The sequence below is a fragment of the Pseudophryne corroboree genome, chromosome 3 (genome assembly GCF_028390025.1).
Source record: "Pseudophryne corroboree isolate aPseCor3 chromosome 3, aPseCor3.hap2, whole genome shotgun sequence".
Taxonomy (NCBI): domain Eukaryota; kingdom Metazoa; phylum Chordata; class Amphibia; order Anura; family Myobatrachidae; genus Pseudophryne; species Pseudophryne corroboree.
This window is the reverse complement of record NC_086446.1, coordinates 774,464,129-774,486,784: the sequence shown is the minus strand read 5'-3', so window position 1 is coordinate 774,486,784 and position 22,656 is coordinate 774,464,129.

The following is a 22,656-nucleotide window of genomic DNA, read 5'->3' as shown; positions in this document are numbered from 1 at the left end:
TAACATAAAGGTATAGTGTTGTGAGCGTCTGCATCGCTGGTGACCCCCTCGTGGTCTCTAGCGTACGCTACGTTACAGCGAATCTTTCCCCTAGACATAACCAATAACGTGTCCTGTGATCCCTGGGCCGTGAGCGAACGTGACGCCTGAGCGTCTCGCCTACGGCTGAGCGATCGTTACGCAACTAGCGTACCATTACGGTACTTCTTAAGTAAACAGCGTACAGTGTTCTTAGCTTCATAAAGGGTTGTTTATACGACAAAGGAATTTAGCATTGTCAGTATAGCATAGGGCGCCAGGCCTATTAGGACGCTGCAGTGACTAGTATATGAAGTGGCTAGTTATCAAGTGGCAGCTAAAATCAATAGCCGTGTTATACCTGTATTAAACCGAAGGAAAACAGAAGGCAAACAAACTAACAAGATAACAGAAGGACTGTGTTACAACCACAAAACTCTGGAACTTCATGTGGCCTCTCCTCACCTCTAACATGAGAACACCAAGGCCAGGCTTACCACCTCTCTGGCTAAGAACTTCAAGTCTGCCCCTGGGCCTAACCATCAAGATGAACATGGAACTGTGGGGGAAGAGCACCAGGATCAGGCTCAGCAGGGACATCCCCATTGCTTCTGAGTATGCCCCCCACATTCTCCTACCCACCCATACTAAGATCTGATCAAAATAATGTTATCCCAATTTTACTTCTGCCGCTAACTACCTGCTATTGTGTTTTTTTTTCTTTCCATTGCTCGCTTCCACCCCACCATGTGTTTTTTTCCTGTAATGTTTACCTCCACTGATTGCACACCTTGCCATTGTGCCCTACATACAGGGTAGATCATACTACTACATAAGCATCAGTTTTCCCATATATGAACTTGGCCCTTGTATGGCTCACCTCCCACAGTGTAACCTCCAAAGTACGCCCAACATGGCTGCCCCATATGGTACACTTGTGGATGGGATGAAAAATACATGGACCTTGTGGTTTTGTTGGAACCCTACTCTAAGCTGTAGGACTCTGAAATCACCCCCATTTTGTGTCATCTCTTCTAGGGGTGGACTATTCCACCTTGGGTAATCCTACGCTGAGCGCCCAAGATGGCTGCCGCACTTGGTACCTTGTGAGGGTGGAATACACAACCCTTGGAAGTTATTACCCAAAATGCCTACACCAAACCTGCATTATGCTTTCTGTGTGCTTAAGGTTTTCTTTTATGTCTGTGTGGCTTATCTATTGCTATATTACTTAAATCTTCTGTATTATGTGTATTGTTTTTGATGTCTGTAAAGCGCCTTGAGTCCTGTTGGAAAATTATTATTATTATTATTATTACTACTGTGAAATAGGGTGTTTTGGCGCAGGAACTGGGCTGTAACAATGCTGTCACATGTAACCACTGTGATTTGCGAGTGCCATGGGAGTGTGTCAATGCATTTCTGTGCTCTAGGGCACCTTCGTCAGGAGCTATAGCTGCTCCTGATGAAGGTGCCTAGAGCACAGAAATGCGTTGAGCTAGTATCCATCTCATGATTTGAGTGGATGGGATCGGTATGAAATACCTCCAATCAAAATCCCGACGTTCAAAATCCCAACACCAATTGACCGATGGTCAAAATCCCGACATGGACAAAATACCGACATTTAAAATACCGACAAGGTCAAAATACCGACATGTAAAATGCCGACAGGTCAAAATACCGACATGCAGTTTTTGTTGTTTTTTGTGTGTGTATGTCGACATAAGTCAACATGGACACCATATAAAGTGTACCGCGTCCCCTCGCTTCGGGCACGGTGCCTCGCTGTGCTCGGCACACTATTATATTCCCCCTCCAGGTCCACTGGGAGGGTAAAGTATGAACAAGTCGGTTTCAATGAAAAAATCATGAAAAACTCATGTCGGTATTTTGACCTGTCGGCATTTTACATGTCGGTATTTTGACCTTATCGTTATTTTAAATGTCGGTATTTTGTCCATGTCGGGATTTTGACCTTGTCGGGATTTTGACCATCGGTCAATTGGTGTCGGGATTTTGAACGTCGGGATTTTGATTGGAGGTAAACTGACTGCATCCCGAGTGGATATATCCACTTCACAGATATATGAAGTAGAGCCTATTCTTGCATTCACTGACCTTAGCCGCGACCACCGGCAGCAGTAGTACATGCAGCCTTTACACACCGCTAAAGAGACAGCAAGTACATAGACATATGGAAAGAGTCTCCAACGGCACTTTGCTCCAACACTATTGGAGCATTCCTCCAGCCTCTACACTAATTGGCGGCAGCAGCAGCATAGGACATACCATCATATGCTGCACAGTGTCATCGGGAACACAGGTACGCCCTCATTTTATCACACTTCCTCACCCACTCCCCTTATGTCAGCATCCTCATCCATTCCCCAGCTTATGCCAACCTTTGCCTCCTCAGTTCTCACCTACTCCCCTCAGGAGTCATAGCCAGGCTCCACTTCTGAAGACATGGACAGGCAGTGGATGATGCCAGGGAGAGGCAGTGGGTGATGCCAGGCAATGGGTGACAGGGGGATGCAGTGGATGATGCTGAGGAGGCAATATGTAACAGAGGATGATGGGGAGATGGGGTGGGTGATGCCTAGGAGAGGCAGAGGGTGACAGGAGAGAGAAAGGGTGATGGGGAGATAGTGACGCAAGGGAGAGGCAGTGAGTGACAGGAGAGAGAGAGGGTGATGGGGAGATAGTGACGCAAGGGAGAGGCAGTGGGTGACAGGGGAGAGAGAGGGTGATGGGGAGATAGTGACGCAAGGGAGAGGCAGTGGGTGACAGGAGAAAGAGGGTGATGGGGAGATAGTGACGCAAGGGAGCGGCAGCAGGGCTGTTTCTAGCCAATTTGGCTCCCAGTGCGAGATTTAAAAATGCGCCCCCCCATGACATAAAAAAATGTGCCCCCCCCCCACACACCTAGATAAACAAAAAAAACGTATGCGCGCACCCAGCAAGAGGGCGTAGCCTCATCTAAATGGGTGTGGCCTCATTTAAATGGACATGGCCTCGTCTGAAAAGACTACCTCACAATCCAGTTTTTGACCCTGCTCCAACAGATCACGACCATCACAGGAAAAAAAAAATTCTACCATATTAAGCCCCACACAGTAATGCCCCCTGCACCATATTATGCCACACACCGCAATGCCCTTGATACATTAAATCCCCACACTACGGCAGGCAAGAGTCCCCATTTCACACATTACGGCAGGTGTGCCCATTTTACACATTGAGAGAAAGAGAGAGAGAGAATACTTACAGAGGCGATTACCGATCTTCGGCCCGCCTCACCAGTCGCTCCTCGTGCCGGCCTTTCCCTCTTCCTAACTTGGATCCCCCTCTGTACTTCGCTTGGGGGTAGGGGGGAGTTTCGCGGAGTGACGGGATTGCGTCATGACGTAACAATGCAAACGCGTCATTCCGTGAAACTCCGCCCCCCGAGTGGGTTACTCTGGAAGAAATAGGAGGGGGAAGCAGGGAGCCACAGTTAGTGCCACGGCGGGCGCCCAGTGCGGTTGCACTGCTCGCCAGCCCCAAGAAATGGCCCTGAGCGGCAGTGGGTTACAGGAGAGAGAGAGGGTGATGGGGAGATAGTGATGCAAGGGAGAGGCAGTGGGTGATGCCGGGCAATGGGTGACAGGGGGATGCAGTGGATGATGCTGGGGAGGAAATATAACAGAGGATGATCCGGAGAGGCAGTGGGTGATGCCTAGGAGATGCAGAGGGTGACAGGAGAGAGAAAGGGTAATGGGGAGATAGTGATGCAAGGGAGAGGCAGTGGGTGACAGGAAAGAGAGAGGGTGATGGGGAGATAGTGACGCAAGGGAGAGGCAGTGGGTGACAGGAGAGAGAGAGGGTGTTGGGGAGATAGTGACGCAAGGGAGAGGCAGGGGGTGACAGGAGAGAAAGAGGGTGATAAGGAGATAGTGACGCAAGGGAGAGGCAGTCGGGACCTGAATCAGGTCCATTGTAAGCAGTTTCATCAGATATGCTGAACCATATTCCACATGTCAGTGATAGAGTAAAACCCTGGGTCTCTTCTCTTCTTTAAAATTTTTATTCTGACAATGGGAATGATATTGGGCTACTTTTATGGCCGTTGCAAACATTTTGGGACCACTGGGGCTGACCGGTAAGTAGTGATTTTACAGCAGGACAGTTACTAATATCAGATTAAATGTAATAGATCCTGTGTAAGGAACACCTGTAGTTCATAAATGAAAGAAGCCTTTCCACAGAAGAGGACTTTTTCTTGCATACTAGGTTCATTATGAAGTAAGTACAGAAAAGCTCCTTTAATTGAGGTGGAGCATCCAATGCTGACATAATCCCTATTTTCTAGAACTGAAATTAGATCTTTACAAGCGCTTACTGAGGTTGACCATGGAATGGAAAAATACTGCACTTAAATACATGACTTTCTTTATACATATACTCTATAAGTTCCATTGTAATGACTTACAGTACTTCGTGATGAAACAGTCATTTCGCCAACTTTGCTATCAATAAACAAATTACCATTGTTCACCTATTGAGAAAAGTTAACCATTAAACTGCTTTTAAGATTTGAGGGATATAAGTTATACCTGTAATGCATTATTCTCATTCCATGAACACTGAGATGTCCATGTAGGAGAAACGAAGTAACTGTCAGGTCACCCACTGTCTCATTCAAAATCTAAAGAAAAGAAGAGCATCAAAAAATTACCAGGTGAAGATCTTGAATTCTTTGAGGTCCTTGTCAAATTCATCCTCTCAGTCTAAGCTATGTTTATCAGCAGAATTTGGTATCTTGACATTCTTAACGCAGATGATACTCAGATCTACCTATCCTCCCCTGATTTGTCCCTATCTGTACTGGGCCATGTCACTGAATGCCTTTCTGCCATTTCATCATGGATGACATCTCGCTACCTCAAACGTAATATTTCAAAGACAGAGTTAATTATATTTCCACCGGCCAATAGTAGGCACCAACCTGATATCTCTAACACTGTTGAAAACTCAACTATCTACCCTACCCCACAAGCTCGCTGCCTAGGTGTCATCCTTGACTCTGATCTGTCCTTTGTTCCCCACATTCAATCTGTCTCAAGATCATGTTGCATGCATCTAAAAAACATATCCAAAATACGACCATACCCATACCTCCCAACTTTGCCCCCTTCTAAAGAGGGACACACGCGCGACGAAGGGGGCGTGGCCTATGAAAAGGGGTGTGGCTTCGCGGGAGGACCCGCGATCGCGAGCCACGCCCCATTTTCGTCACTGAGGGGGCATGCCCAGCGCTCTGTGAGCCGCTGGCATGCCCCCTCTCCCCCTGTCTGCACTGAATAGACGCTGTGCGCATGCGCACAGCGTCTATTCACTGCTGCACTGCTAAGCAGGGCAGCGACAGACAGAGCCTCCCAACTGCCCCCCCCCACGCGCGGGACACTGCAGCCCGCGGGTGGGACAGCGGGACAGTCCCCAAAAAACGGGACTGTCCTGCGAAAATCGGGACAGTTGGGAGGTAGGACCATACCTTACACAAGACACTGCTAAAACTCTAATCCACACTCTCATTATCTCCCGCATTGATTATTGCAATAGTCTCCTAACTGGTCTTCCCAAAACGAGACTCTCACCACTACAATCCATTCTGAATGCAGCGGAGAGGCTAATCTTCCTCACTAGAAGTTCATCGTCTGCAGATCCACTCTGTCAGTCCTTCCATTGGTTACCTGTATTCTACTGTATTCAATATAAAATACTTTTACTCACACACAAGGCTATTAACCAAACTACACCAACGTAAATCACTTCGCTTATCTCAAAATATCTCCCAAACCGACCTCTTCGCTCTTCACAAGACCTGCGTCTCTCATCCACACTCATTACTCGCTCCCACTCTCGATTGCACGACTTTCATTCGGCTGGACCCACTCTGTGGAATGCCCTACCACGCACAATAAGACTCTCCTCTAGTCTCCAAACCTTGAAGTGTTCCCTGAAAGCTCACCTCGTTAGGCAAGCATATCCAATTCCAGAACCGCCCACATAACTTTCATAAACCTTCCTGTCAAATTGCAACCACTCTGCACAGTCCACACATATCCTCACATGTCTTCTCATTCTTTACTCTCCCTTCCTCTCGACCCCGGTTCATCATTGCTGTATGACCATATCATACAGCCCACCAAGAACTTTTGCAATCTGGAGGACAACTATGCAATAGATAGCACCTATCCTTGTGCATACATGCCTATTTCCCATAGATTGTAAGCTTGCGAGCAGGACCCTCCTACCTCTATGACTGTTTGTTATTACCCAGTTTTGTTATATCATTGTTATTTCCAATTGTAAAGCACAACGGAATTTGCTGCGCTATATAAGAAACTGTTAATAAAATAAATAAATAAATAATTCTTATAACCTTTATAGTTTACATTTTATCTTGGCATCAATAAAGTTGCAGTGTTTATTGAACTCGACACATGTGGAATAGACAATGGTTGATTCCTTTTGGCTAGAAAGGTAGATCCTGGTTGCATACAGGTAGCAAAGTCACAGAAGCAGAGATTTGCACAATAGTAGCAAAGTCACAGGAGCTGAGGATTGCACACTTGTAGCAAAGTCATAGGATGTTAGGATTAACTAGTTGCAAACAGTCATGTGATTTTAGGATTTCACACTTGGAGTAAATGGTCACAGAAGTGGAGGATTACAGAGTGGTTGCCTTCAAACAAACTTTAACAGCCTACAGCTGTAGAAGATGAACAAAAGGAGATGAAGTTTGCATAACAGAGACTCAAGAGAGTTGAAGATTTCACCCTGGTAGCAAAGAACTACAGGAACTGAGTACTGCAATCCACTGTATATTTTATATTATGTTTTTATTTCAAATAGTTTAATATGTTGTCCTTGTTGCTGTCTATCTGATCTATATAAGAGATCGGTATGAAATACCTCCAATCAAAATGCCGACGTTCAAAATCCCGACACCAATTGACCGATGGTCAAAATCCCGACAAGGTCAAAATCCCGACATGGACAAAAAAACGACATTTAAAATACCGACAAGGTCAAAATAACGACATGTAAAATGCCGACAGGCCAAAATACAGACATGCTGTTTTTTTGTGTGTATGTCGACATAAGTCAACATGGACACCATATAAAGTGTACCGCGTCCCCTCGCATGGCACGCTGCGCCCGCCATGCTTCGGGCACGGTGCCTCGCTGTTCTCTGCACACTATTATATTCCCCCTCCGGGTCCACTGGGATGGTAAAGTATGAACAAGTCGGTTTCAATGAAAAAAATCACGAAAAACTCATGTCGGTATTTTGACCTGTCGGCATTTTAAGTGTCTGTATTTTGACCATGTCGGTATTTTAAATGTCGGTATTTTGTCCATGTCGGGATTTTGACTTTGTCGGGATTTTGACTATCGGTCAATTGGTGTCGGGATTTTGATTGGAGGTAAACTGACTGCATCCCCTATATAAAGCCTGTTTGGCTGTGACTTGTCAGCCAGCATGAGACTGCACATGTACTGTACTTCTACACGTGGGATGGGAATGTATTTTAACCGCTTCTCAATGATGTTTACAGCATACAGTATGTAATAGTTTAGGACTATCTGAAATTAGAAAGCCATAACAGTGGCCTGCAAGCTTAAATGTTATTATCCAAATATGAACTAATTCTTAATGCTTTCACTTTGCTAGTTATACACAGTTTTTTTTATGGTGACTAACATTGGGGGTGATTCCAAGTTGTTCGCTAGCTAGCTGCTTTTAGCAGCATTGCACACGCTAAGCCGCCGCCCTCTGGGAGTGTATTTTAGCTTAGCAGAATTGCGAACGAAAGATTAGCAGAATTGCGAATAGAAATTTCTTAGCAGTTTCTGAGTAGCTCCAGACCTACTCACAAATAGCGATCAGTTCAGTCAGTTTCGTTCCTGGTTTGACGTCACAAACACTCCCAGCGTTCGCCCAGCCACTCCCCCGTTTCTTCAGACACTCCCGCGTTTTTCCCAGAAATGCCTGCGTTTTTCCGCACACTCCCATAAAATGGACAGTTTCCGCCCAGAAACACCCACTTCCTGTCAATCACATTACGATCACCAGAACGAAGAAAAAACTTTGTTACGCCGTCAGTAAAATACCAAACTTTTGTGCTTATTTACTTGGCGCAGGCGCACTGCGAACATTGTGCATGCGCAGTTTGCGACTAATCGCTCCGTAGCGGAAAAAAATAACGAGCGAACAACTCGGAATCACCCCCGTTGACAATTGCTTTTCTGTTTTGTTTTGTTTTGTTTTGTTTTGTCAGATGCCACCAAAAACAGCAAAGTTTAGAAACTCAAAATTCAAAGAATGATTTTTTTTCCCAAACAAAAAATATTTGTGTCAGATTATATGCAATGGCAGATTGTCAAGAATCAGTGAATCAGACTGGTACCAGGTTATAAGTATCTCCAGAAAGCATAAACAGCAGCGGAATAAAACCAACCGAGGAACAGTATAATTTCAACAACTGATTCTGTAGAACGTCAGAGTCTCTAAAGAGTCTTAAAAGCCAAATAACAGGTGTAACTTGTTAAATGCCAAGCAGTACGTCAGAACTTCATTAAGTGCTGCATGACTTGTATAGTATAAATCCAGTCTCATCACCTTCCACCGCAGTCTGTGGCGCAGCCTGCCTTTCACCGCTACCCCTGCGCTCGTCACAGGTTATCGTTCCCAATCGTAGTACACGAGGATCGTAAAGTATGAAAAAGTTCAAAAAATGAAGATTTAAAAAAAACCTCATGTTAACCTTTTGTCATATCGACCTAGAACATGTCGACCTAGAGTCCCTGATGACCTAGAAAACACGTCGACCTACTTACTGTCGACCAATAGTGGTCGACCTAGACATTGTCGACCTAAAGACCGGATCCCATTCAGACCTGATCGCTCCTCTGCGAATTTGCAGAGGTCTGGGATCGGATAGTCAGCGCCCAGACAGAGTGAATACCCGCCCCGTGCCAGTCGGCATACGCAGAGCCGGCCCTAACCAATATGATGCCCTAGGCAAGATTTTGGCTGGTGCCCCCTAGCACCGCCGCTAATTCTGCAAGAGATGCCTGGCATGAGTCAGCTGGCAGCTCTGCTAACGTCGGGCGCCTTTTGTTTATGAAAATGCATCATATTTGCTTTACTATGTGGCTAGGATGCACAAGCAGCTTCTGCTAATTAAAATAAGAATTTACTTACCGATAATTCTATTTCTCGGAGTCCGTAGTGGATGCTGGGGTTCCTGAAAGGACCATGGGGAATAGCGGCTCCGCAGGAGACAGGGCACAAAAAGTAAAGCTTTAGGATCAGGTGGTGTGCACTGGCTCCTCCCCCTATGACCCTCCTCCAAGCCTCAGTTAGGTACTGTGCCCGGACGAGCGTACACAATAAGGAAGGATTTATGAATCCCGGGTAAGACTCATACCAGCCACACCAATCACACTGTACAACCTGTGATCTGAACCCAGTTAACAGTATGATAACAGCGGAGCCTCTGAAAAGATGGCTCACAACAATAACAACCCGATTTTTGTAACTATGTACCAGTAATGCAGATAATCCGCACTTGGGATGGGCGCCCAGCATCCACTACGGACTCCGAGAAATAGAATTATCGGTAAGTAAATTCTTATTTTCTCTATCGTCCTAGTGGATGCTGGGGTTCCTGAAAGGACCATGGGGATTATACCAAAGCTCCCAAACGGGCGGGAGAGTGCGGATGACTCTGCAGCACCGAATGAGAGAACTCCAGGTCCTCCTTAGCCAGGGTATCAAATTTGTAGGATTTTACAAACGTGTTTGCCCCTGACTAAATAGCCGCTCGGCAAAGTTGTAAAGCCGAGACCCCTCGGGCAGCCGCCCAAGATGAGCCCACCTTCCTTGTGGAATGGGCATTTACATATTTTGGCTGTGGCAGGCCTGCCACAGAATGTGCAAGCTGAATTGTATTACACATCCAACTAGCAAAAGTCTGCTTAAAAGCAAGAGCACCCAGTTTGTTGGGTGCATACAGGATAACAGCAAGTCAGTTTTCCTGACTCCAGCCGTCCTGGAACCTATATTTTCAGGGCCCTGACCACATCTAGCAACTTGGAGTCCTCCAAGTCCCTAGTAGGCGCAAGACACCACAATAAGCTGGTTCAGGTGAAACACTGACACCACCTTAGGGAGAGAACTGGGGACGAGTCCGCAGCTCTGCCCTGTCCGAATGGACAAACAGATATGGGCTTTTTTGAGAAAAAAAAAAAAAAAAACCACCAATTTGACACTCGCCTGGTCCAGGCCAGGTCCAAGAGCATGTTCACTTTTCATGTGAGATGCTTCAAATCCACAGATTTGACTGGTTTTAAACCAATGTGTTTTGAGGAATCCCAGAACTACGTTGAGATCCCACAGTGCCACTGGAGGCACAAAAGGGGGTTGTATATGCAATACTCCCTTGACAAACTTCTGGACTTCAGGAACTGAAGCCAATTCTTTCTGGAAGAAAAATCGACAGGGCCGAAATTTGAACCTTAATGGACCCCAATTTGAGGCCCATAGACACTCCTGTTTGCAAGAAATGCAGGAATCGACCGAGTTGAAATTTCTTCGTGGGGCCTTCCTGGCCTCACACCACGCAACATATTTTCGCCACATGTGGTGATAATGTTGTGCGGTCACCTCCTTTCTGGCTTTGACCAGGGTAGGAATGACCTCTTCCTGAATGCCTTTTCCCTTAGGATCCGGTGTTCCACCGCCATGCCGTCAAACGCAGCTGCGGTAAGTCTTGGAACAGACATGGTACTTGCTGAAACAAGTCCCTTCTTAGCGGCAGAGGCCATAAGTCCTCTGTGAGCATCTCTTGAAGTTCCGGGTACCAAGTCCTTCTTGGCCAATCCGGAGCTATGCGTATAGTTCTTACTCCTCTACGTCTTATAATTCTCAGTACCTTAGGTATGAAAAGCAGAGGATGGAACACATACACCGACTGGTACACCCACGGTGTTACCAGAACGTCCACAGCTATTGCCTGAGGGTCTCTTAACCTGGCGCAATACCTGTCCCGTTTTTTGTTCAGACGGGACGCCATCATGTCCACCTTTGGTAATTCCCAACGGTTTACAATTATGTGGAAAACTTCCCCATGAAGTTCCCACTCTGCCGGGTGGAGGTCGTGCCTACTGAGGAAGTCTGCTTCCCAGTTTCCATTCCCGGAATGAAACACTGCTGACAGTGCTATCACATGATTTTCCGCCCAGCGAAAAGTCCTTGCAGTTTTTGCCACTGCCCTCCTGCTTCTTGTGCCGCCCTGTCTATTTACGTGGGCGACTGCCGTGATGTTTTATCCCACTGGATCAATACCGGCTGACCTTGAAGCAGAGGTCTTGCTAAGCTTAGAGCATTATAAATTTACCCTTAGCTATATTTTTGTGTGGAGAAAAATCTCCAGACTTGATCACACTCCCTGGAAATTTTTTCCTTGTGTGACTGCTCCCCAGCCTCTCGGGCTGGCCTCCGTGGTCACCAACATCCAAAACTGAAAGCCGAATCTGCGGCCCTCTAGAAGATGAGCACTCTGTAACCACCACAGGAGAGACACCCTTGTCCTTGGATATAGGGTTATTCGCTGATGCATCTGAAGATGCGATCCGGACCATTTGTCCAGCAGATCCCACTGAAAAGTTCTTGCATGAAATCTGCCGACTGGAATTGCTTCGAAGGAAGTCACCATTTTTTTACCATGGCCCTTGTGCAATGATGCACTGATTTTAGGAGGTTCCTGACTAGCTCGGATAACTCCCTGGCTTTCTCTTCCGGGAGAAACACCTTTTTCTGGACTGTGTCCAGAATCATCCCTAAGCACAGGAGACTTGTTGTCGGGATCAGCTGCGATTTTGGAATATTTAGAATCCACCCCTGCTGTTGTAACAGTATCCGAGATAGTGCTACTCCGACCTCCAACTGTTCCCTGGACTTTGCCCTTATCAGGAGATCGTCCAAGTAAGGGATAATTAAGACGCCTTTTCTTCGAAGAAGAACCATCATTTCGGCCATTACCTTGGTAAAGACCCGGGGTGCCGTAGACAATCCAAACGGCAGCGTCTGAAACTGATAGTGACAGTTCTGTACCACGAACCTGAGGTACCCTTAGTGATAAGGGCAAATTTGGGACATGGAGGTAAGCATCCCTGATGTCTCGGGACACCAGATAGTCCCCTTCTTCCCGGTTCGTTATCACTGCTCTGAGTGACTCCATCTTGATTTGAACCTTTGTAAGTGTTCAAATTTTTTTAGATTTAGAATAGGTCTCACCTAGCCTTCTGGCTTCAGTACCACAATATAGTGTGGAATAATACCCCCTTTTCTTGTTGTAGGAGGGGTAATTTAATTATCACCTGCTGGGAATACAGCTCGTGAATTTTTTCCCATACTGCCTCCTTGTCGGAGGGAGACCTTGGTAAAGCAGACTTCAGGAGCCTGCGCAGGGGAAACGTCTCGACATTCCAAACTGTACCCCTGGGATACTACTTGTAGGATCCAGGGGTCCTGTACGGTCTCAGCGTCATGCTGAGAGCTTGTCAGAAGCGGTGGAACGCTTCTGTTCCTGGGAATGGGCTGCCTGCTGCAGTCTTCTTCCCTTTCCTCTATCCCTGGGCAGATATGACTCTTATAGGGACGAAAGGACTGAAGCTGAAAAGACGGTGTCTTTTTCTGCAGAGATGTGACTTAGGGTAAAAACGGTGGATTTTCCAGCAGTTGCCGTGGCCACCAGGTCCGATGGACCGACCCCAAATAACTCCTCTTCCTTTATACGGCAATACACCTTTGTGCCGTTTGGAATCTGCATCACCTGACCACTGTCGTGTCCATAAACATCTTCTGGCAGATATGGACATCGCACTTACTCTTGATGCCAGAGTGCAAATATCCCTCTGTGCATCTCGCATATATAGAAATACATCCTTTAAATGCTCTATAGTCAATAAAATACTGTCCCTGTCAAGGGTATCAATATTTTTAGTCAGGGAATCCGACCAAGCCACCCCAGCTCTGCACATCCAGGCTGAGGCGATCGCTGGTCGCAGTATAACACCAGTATGTGTGTATATACTTTTTATGATATTTTTCCAGCCTCCTGTCAGCTGGCTCCTTGAGGACGGCCCTATCTATAGACGGTACCGCCACTTGTTCTGATAAGCGTGTGAGCGCCTTATCCACCCTAAGGGGTGTTTCCCAACGCGCCCTAACTTCTGGCGGGAAAGGGTATACCGCCCATATTTTCTATCGGGGGGAACCCACGCATCATCACACACTTCATTTAATTTATTTTTATTTTTTCCAAAATGTTTTTATTTTAATTTTCACTTAAAACATTTTCCAATACAATGTCAACAAAGCATTAAGTAAGATAATACTTAAGAGAACAATACAGTAGAAAATAATTGTAGTTCAAATTGTTATATCCAAAATATAGGATTTGTGTATTATCAAAATCTTATACATTCAATCAATAAGAAAAGAGTAAGGGAGAATTTATTCTTCCAAGGAAAGAAAATATAGAGAAGAAGGAGAGAAGAAGAGAAGGAATAGAAGAGCATAAAATGACAAATGGATGTTCGTATGATATAAAGGGAGGAAGGTGGGAAAGGGGTCGCCTGTAGCCCCGTGATCAAGAAGAAGAGGGGGGGGGGGGGGGGGAGAGGTACTAGGGAAATGGGCGTTAACTCAGTCGGATCGGAGGTTCGGATATAAATACTGCAGTTTCATACCATAGAGTTGTACGAAAACAATTATGAATCTGAGTTTTTGTTGAAATGTTTAAAGTGTCAATAAAAGAGTCCCAAATCTCAAAAAATTTCGCTATGCGTTGTTCTTTATGTAACGAAGTTTCCATCCAATCCATTTTGAATACATGAAAGAGTTTATCTTTAAACATTTGTAAGGAAGGGGGAGATGGGTGTATCCATTGTTGTAATATACATTTTTTTGCCACAGCTGATAAAATCAACAGTAGCTTGCGACAACCCGGAGATATTCTAGAAGTGGTTGTCAATATTCCAAAAACGGCCCATTCAGGGGACAGTGGTAGAAAATTAACCAAGTCTGAAATAGCGAATTGTTTTATTTGAAACCAGAATTTTTTGATATAAGTACAATCCCATAGACAGTGATAAAGAGTAGCTTCAGGTCGAGTGCATTTTGGACATGTTGAAGTGGAGGACATCCCCACTAACTGACAACGAGAAGGTGATAGGTATCCTCTATAAAAGATTTTAAAAAACATTTCCTGGTACATAATGGTTGGGAGGGTACGATTGGAATATAAAAGCGCTTTTAGAATGGTTGCTTCGCTAAGATCAGGAAAGTGTCTCTGCCATCTGGTGATGCCTGTGTCATAGTGGCCTTCATAATATGGTGTCCGCAATATTTTATAGAATCTTGAAATATCTCCTTTAGTGTTAGATGTAGATCGAAGGGAGGTATCCAACTGGTTCCTCCAGTCCATGGGAGAAAGACAAGAGGTCACCTTTGAGACATAGTGCTGTGCTTGCAAAAAGGCTAAATTGTGAATTTTTAGAAAAGAAAATTTAGATTGAGCCTGAGAAAACGTAATAGTACGTTGTGTGATTGTATCGGTAAGTTGGTGAATTGTGGTAAGCCCCTGCTGAGCCCACAGAGAAAAGGGGCTAGATGCCAAACCATGTTGAAAGTTTACATTGCCAAGCCAAGGAAGAAACAAAGAGTATGAGGCATTGAGTTTCCATTTATTACGAATTGTATGCCAAACTGACCACGCTGACATTAAGAGAGGGTTATCTAGTACTCCTGCTGGTATGTCGGATTTATGGAGGTGTAAAAAACAAACTAAATCTATATTGGTTAGAAAGGACTGTTCTACTAAATAATTGGAATATAAATCAGAGTGCGAGATCCAATCCTTAATATGTCTGCATACAGCAGCATAGTTATAGATTTCCATATTTGGAAAATTAATACCTCCTTCTGATTTAGTTCTTTGTAGCAATCGGAGACTAAGGCGCGGTTTCATTTTTTTCCAAATAAATTGTCTGAAGGCTGCCTCAATTCTTTTGAGATCTGTCTTGGTAAATACGAGTGGTAGAACCTGAATAGGATATAGCAGCTTCGGGAAGGTAATCATCTTTATAAGGTTGGCTCTACCTAGAAAGGATAATTTTAAGTGTTGCCACCCGTCCAATTCTTTAAGAACTGTATCAATATTACTTTTAATATTCATGATATATAAATCATGGATATTTCTAGGGAGGCGAATTCCTAAATAAGGGATGTAAGTATCTGCCCATTTCAGATCACCAACCGATAATGTATTTCTACGAAAGGAGGCGCTTAGGGCCATGATGGTAGATTTGGAGTGATTTATGGTAAAACCTGATATCCTTCCAAAATCTTCTAGTTTACAGAGAAGGGGCATTAAACATTCGTGTGGATTAGAGATAAACAAGAGAAGATCGTCTGCAAAAGCAGCTATCTTGATTTCCGCATTGTCATAGGACATACCTCGGAAAAGGGGCCAGGATTGGAGTACTCTCAACAAAGGATCTAGTGCAAGGTTAAAAAGTAAGGGGGATAGAGGGCATCCCTGTCGAGTTCCCCCAAACATTTGAATAGGGTCACCCAAAAGTCCATTAATTAATAATTTTGTTTTAGGGGAGCTATATAAATATTTGAGTAAATTAATAAAGGAAGAACCAAACCCTCGTTGTTGTAATATGGCATATAAATGTGGCCATAAAACTTTATCAAAAGCTTTTTCGGCATCTAAACTCAACAATATGTTAGTGGAGTGGTCTTGAATTGTTGAGGAATATAAAGCCGCTATTGCCATACGGACATTGCGAACCATATTCCTGCCATGAGTAAATCCAGATTGGTGGGGTGTCAGGAGAGAAGGAAGGATTGTTTGTAGGCGAGAAGCCAGAATTTTAGAGAGAATTTTGTAATCCTGATTCAGGAGAGTAATGGGTCTATATGAGGCTACTAAATCTGGATTTTTATTGGGTTTCAATAATAATATGGTATAGGAATCATTAAATGTAGGGTAGTTGAGTTTTCCCTCCTGAATCTGTTTAAAAACATGAGTCATGGAAGGAATGATATCATCTTTTAGTATCTTATAATAGTTCCCATTAAATCCATCAGGGCCCGGTGACTTGTTGAGATGTAGACTATCAATGGCAACCCTGACATCCTCTTCTGTTATGTCACTAGAAAGGAATTCTTTCTGTTGAGTTGTTAAATATGGTAAATTGGCTTCTTTAAAAAAGGATTCTGACAAAAGGGGGTCAATTGGTGCGTCTTCATAAAGAGAAGTAAAATATGAATGAAATATACTGTTAATGTCAGCAGGTTTAGCGGCCATTGTATTAGAGCTTGGATCTAGGATTTTTATAATGAATTGTTTCTTCCGTTGTCGACCTGCCATGTAGGCCAAAATTTTCCCCGATTTACCCCCCCAGCGGTAATAAGTATTTTTAGAATAATCCACTTTAATTTGAGCTTCCTTTAAAAGGAAAGATTCCAAAATTTGTTTATGATGTAGATAATTAGATTTATTATCTGCTGTTGAAAATCGCAAATAATAACGGTACGCTTCCTTTAGTCTATTTTTCAAAGAGAGTAATGTTTCTCTATGGGCTCGGTTACGTTTGGCTATGTAAGATATCACGTGTCCTCTCATCACCGCCTTTGAGGCCTCCCAGAATAAGACAGGATCGTTCCAATGTTCTAAGTTATCGTCTACATATTCCCTCCACTTGGTCTTCAAATATAATTGAAAATCATCATTTTGGGAGAGGAAAGATGGGAAGCGCCAAAGGCGCGAGGAGTGCCAAGGAGTATGTCTAGTTAAGTCAAAAAGTATGGGGGCATGATCCGATATAATGATAGGGTCTATTATAGTATTACAGACTCGCTGGAATAGAGTATCCGCTACCAGTATATAATCTATTCTGGTAAATACATCATGAACCCTAGAATGAAATGTGAAGTCTTTGCAAGAGGGATTATGCAGTCTCCACTGATCAACCACATCATGGTTGGAACAGAGAAAATCAATCCCATTTGCACGATTGGAAGGGATGGGGGATGCATGGGCGGAGTGATCCAATAAAGGATTATGTAAGCAATTAAAATCGCCACCAATTATTAAATTAGGGTTATCATATTTCATAAGAAGATTTGATATTTTTTTATAAAAGGTTAAATTAGACATGTTGGGAGCGTAAATATTTAGAATCGTAAATTTCTCACCATGAACTGAAAGATGTACCAGCAAGAACCTCCCCTCCTTATCAGCTACTACATTATCAATAGTATATTGAAGATGTCTACTAAATAAAATCGCCACACCACGTTTCTTTTTATCAAAAGAGGCTGAGACACATTCCTGAATCCATGCCGCTTTGAGTGTCGTATGGGGACCACGCAACCAGTGCGTCTCCTGTAATAAAGTGATATCGGGGGTTAATCGTTTGAGATGAGATAGTACCCGTCGTCGTTTACATATGGAATTTAATCCTGCTACATTCCATGACAGAAACCGGATAGAAGTCGATGATAGTTGGGGGGCTAAATTAGAAATGTCAGCATGGGTCGTCATCCAATTCCACACCTACCAAAGGAGAATGTAAACAGTGTATCTTTAATTCGGGTGCCCGTCACATCCCAGCGAGTGCGACCGGCGTTCTGAATGTAGGTTGAGGATAGTATCTGCATGGGGAGAATGGAAAGGGGCCACAGGCGATTCAGGAGAATGGGAGAAAGGGATGAAAAAGAAGATGAGAAAGAAAATAAAGAGCACCAAAAATAACATATGAATAAACTGCAATGCATCATAAACATAGTAAGCATATGGTTACTGCAATAATTCCGACAATTTATTAATAATAGATTAACCCCTATTTCACAAAGAGGGGTAAGAAGCTACTATTTTGCCGGGAGTCCCGGATAAATCGTAAATAGTCGAGATGACAATCCATCAATTCATCCATTTGGGGGTGGATTTTTAGAGGAACCTTGTAATGGAATCTTTAGGTGATCTCTAGCTTGGTCAGGATTATCAAAAGTAAGGGTTCTTCCATCGGTGAAGACCCGCAGTTTAGCTGGGTAGAGGAGGGCAAATTTAACATTCTCAGTGAACAAATGTTTGCATATTGGGGTGAATTCTTTTCTCCTCTGAGCCACGGAGGCCGAAAAGTCTTGAAATATCAGCACTTTAAAGTTTCGTACCTCAAGAGTGCGTTTTTTCCTGTACGCCATAAGTATGTTCTCTTTATCTCTAAAATTAAGAAATTTGGCAATAACAGGACGGGGGCGTGTTTGGGATGAAGGGGGCCCTCTATCAGGACCAATTCGATGTGCCCTTTCAATAATCACTGTTCCCGAAGTACTGGGAACATTAAGGATTTGAATTATATCAACACTGAGTAAATCGAAAAGATCTGAACCTGATATTGATTCTGGGATTCCTATAAATCTGAGATTGCTCCGCCTATCTCTGTTTTCAAGTTCATCAATCTTTGAGGTTAGGAAAGCTATTTGTTGATAGTGGGAATCATCAGAATTTTGCAGAGATACAATAGCATCTTCTGCCGTACTAACACGTTGTTCCACTTCCACTAATCGTTTGGTATGTGATTCTAAATGGGACAGGACCGTATTCAAACTTGTTTGAATTGCGTCTAACTTTTTCTCCAGAGTTGGGTTTAAAGGCATGGAGCTCTCCACAGGGAAAGAGGGTATATTGGGTGAGGAGGAAAGATCTTGAGAGGCTGAAGGAGGTGAGCGGCTGGGTTGGGGAGCGCTAACCTTTTCCCTAACAGAAGGGGTTTTGGATTGAGATTTCCCGTTCCTGACCATATTATCAGTTGGATATTTGTCTACAAACTTGTCCATACTATGGGACAATAACCAGATTAGCTAGAGATCCTGTACCACCTATGGATGTAAATCTTTGAGGTAACTACATAACTAAAAATATATCCAGAGTCAATTCGGTGGGAATTAAATCTCTAAAACAATATCCAACGAGACTTACACCAATATATAATTGGAAGTAGATATAGTGTATAGAGAATTATGATCTTGGAATTAACGTAAATTGAATTGAATACCAGTAACGTGGAGTATATAAGTTATCCACAACCCACGTCTCTTTTGCGGGAAGTTAAGTGATGTATAGTGGTAACGTCTAACCTCTGTGATCAGTGCTATTTAACGTGTTAGGGGAGTAGCATATAGCACTTATGACTAGAAGTTATAATAATGACTACTACCTTAGTTAACAGTAATCTAAACAATATAGATATGAAACAGTACAGCACATAAACATGTCACTCTGTGCAGAATTTTAGTCAGAGGCTTTGTCACCACTTTAACCTTTGTTATGATAAATTATTTTGAAACAAGCTCTTTGCAATCATCAATCACAGTATGCTTTCTGATATATGCCAGATTGGAAGGGTAATGCTGGCTTTTATGATTAAACACCACTAGATGGCAGTATTTGCTTTCTGTAGCACGGTTGAGTGACGTACTATTAATTTATGGCACAGGTAGCTGCAATATAGCTTGAGAAAATTTGCAATAGTATACTTATTACATACAGTGGTTTTATATTCACATTAAATCATAAGTTCCTTGGGTCAAAGCATGTTTTGTCTTGAGGTATAGAGTAAAGATAAGAATATATAGGAGAGAAGAGGGCTTATAGTAGAGAGAAAATGAAAGAGGGAGATGGGTAATTGATACCAGATTAGTCAATTCGCGGTTATTAGAGGTAGTACCGCTCCGTCCGTCACCAGCTCTGGTCTCGACGATCCCGATGGGTGATCGATGGGTAGAGGAGATCAAAAAGAAACTCTGCAGCAAAGGGTGGGATCCGTCCTCCCAGAGCCGCAGTTCCAATGCCAGGACAGGGGATCTCCGCACAGAGGTCTGAGTCTGCCGCAATCAGGGTTCGATGACCGGCCGCGGCCGCAGGCCCGTCTTCCACAAGTCCCCACCGGGGCTCTCAGCAGCAGACCTTCCTCCGATATCTGGGTAACAACAGGGGTGGGCAGCACGCCGATCAGTTTCAGTCCGTCCAATCGCCAGCCCAGCAGGCAGCCCCGCCAGCACTCCACACACCACACTAGCAGGTAAGTTCAGCGGGTAGTCGGTTAAAGCTGTGTTTTGGGGATGAATGCCCGTTGCTACCGGAGCACCGCTGCGTCTTCTTCATACAGGGGAATGTGAGGCATGTATCCGATACGTCCCTGAGGTCTTATGCAGGGCTGAGTAATCCTCCGTCCCCTCTCTTCACCCGACGGCAGTGGGTCGTATATCCGCCACTAAGGTTACGGGGAGTGGGCTCTAGGGGCAGTCGTCTCCGGCAGTGTCCGCCAGACTGCGCCAGTCAGTTAGGTCCCGGTCACTGCCTACTCGGCTCCGCCACCGAACGGGGGGTAGTCTCGGGATTTCACTACTTTCCCCGATATTAAGTCAAGGTCTCTCTCTAGGCAGCTCAGAGCCACCTCCAACAATGGCTATACCTCGCCACGAGGCACGTAGAGGCGCCGTCTGTGTGGGCCGAGTTCCGGTGGAAATATTTCTCCGCTGTCTCCAATATATGGCTTGCTGTGTGCAGCCAGTCTTCCCACGGCTCTCCGTGCGGATTATATTTGTCAATCAGCCGTTTTAAGGAAGGATGGTGGAAGATTTTGTACAGGAGAGACGGAGAGAGGACTAAAACGCGGCCATCTCGATGCTCCGCCCACCGGAAGTTCTCCACTTCATTTAATTTATCTGATTCAGGAAAAACTACGGTAGTTTTTTCACATCCCACATAATACCCTCTTTTGTGGTACTTGTAGTATCAGAAATATGTAACACCTCCTTCATTGCCCTTAACGTGTGGCCCTAATAAGGAATACGTTTGTTTATTCACCGTCGACACTGGATTCAGTGTCCCTGTCTGTGTCTGTGTCGACCGACTAAAGTAAACGGGCGTTTTAAAACCCCTGACGGTGTTTTTGAGACGTCTGGACCGGTACTAATTGTTTGTCGGCCGTCTCATGTCGTCAACCGACCTTGCCGCGTGTTGACATTATCACGTAATTCCCTAAATAAGCCATCCATTCCGGTGTCGACTCCCTAGAGAGTGACATCACCATTACAGGCAATTGCTCCGTCTCCTCACCAACATCGTCCTCATACATGTCGACACACACGTACCGACACACAGCACACACACAGGGAATGCTCTGATAGAGGACAGGACCTACTAGCCCTTTGGAGAGACAGAGGGAGAGTTTGCCAGCACACACCAAAAACGCTATAATTATATAGGGACAACCTTATATAAGTGTTTTCCCTTATAGCATCTTTTTTATATATTTCTAACGCCAAATTAGTGCCCCCCCTCTCTGTTTTAACCCTGTTTCTGTAGTGCAGTGCAGGGGAGAGCCTGGGAGCCTTCCCTCCAGCCTTTCTGTGGGGGAAAATGGCGCTGTGTGCTGAGGAGATAGGCCCCGCCCCTTTTTCGGCGGCCTCGTCTCCCGCTCTTAACGGATTCTGGCAGGGGTTAAATATCTCCATATAGCCCCCGGAGGCTATATGTGAGGTATTTTTAGCCAAAAAAGGTTTTCATTTGCCTCCCAGGGCGCCCCCCTCCCAGCGCCCTGCACCCTCAGTGACTGCCGTGTGAAGTGTGCTGAGAGGAAAATGGCGCACAGCTGCAGTGCTGTGCGCTACCTTAAGAAGACTGAGGAGTCTTCTGCCGCCGATTCTGGACCTCTTCTCGTTTCAGCATCTGCAAGGGGGCCGGCGGCGAGGCTCCGGTGACCATCCAGGCTGTACCTGTGATCGTCCCTCTGGAGCTAATGTCCAGTAGCCAAGAAGCCAATCCATCCTGCACGCAGGTGAGTTCACTTCTTCTCCCCTAAGTCCCTCGTTGCAGTGATCCTGTTGCCAGCAGGACTCACTGTAAAATAAAAAACCTAAGCTAAACTTTTCTAAGCAGCTCTTTAGGAGAGCCACCTAGATTGCACCCTTCTCGGCCGGGCACAAAAATCTAACTGAGGCTTGGAGGAGGGTCATAGGGGGAGGAGCCAGTGCACACCACCTGATCCTAAAGCTTTACTTTTTGTGCCCTGTCTCCTGCGGAGCCGCTATTCCCCACGGTCCTTTCAGGAACCCCAGCATCCACTAGGACGATAGAGAAAATGATATGCAGCATGCCTATATTCTGTGTGAAAATGCGGCTGTATCTGTGTACGAAATGCTACATTACAGTGATTTCCAGGAATACACACAAAATATAGGCATGCCGCATATCATTTTACTCAGCAGAAGCTGCTGGTGCCCCTAAGCATACCAAATGCCCTAGGCATTTGCCTAGTTTGCCTATGCCTAAGGCCGGCTCTGGGCATACGCCTAGCGGAGATCTCAGCAATCACCGGTCAGCTGCAAATTAGTTCACAACTCACTCACCATCGAATGATTTTTCCAGTCTCTGCAGTCTGTGAACAGAACATGTTTGTTCCTACCTTCATTAGCATCGCCCCAGTGTGTACACACGA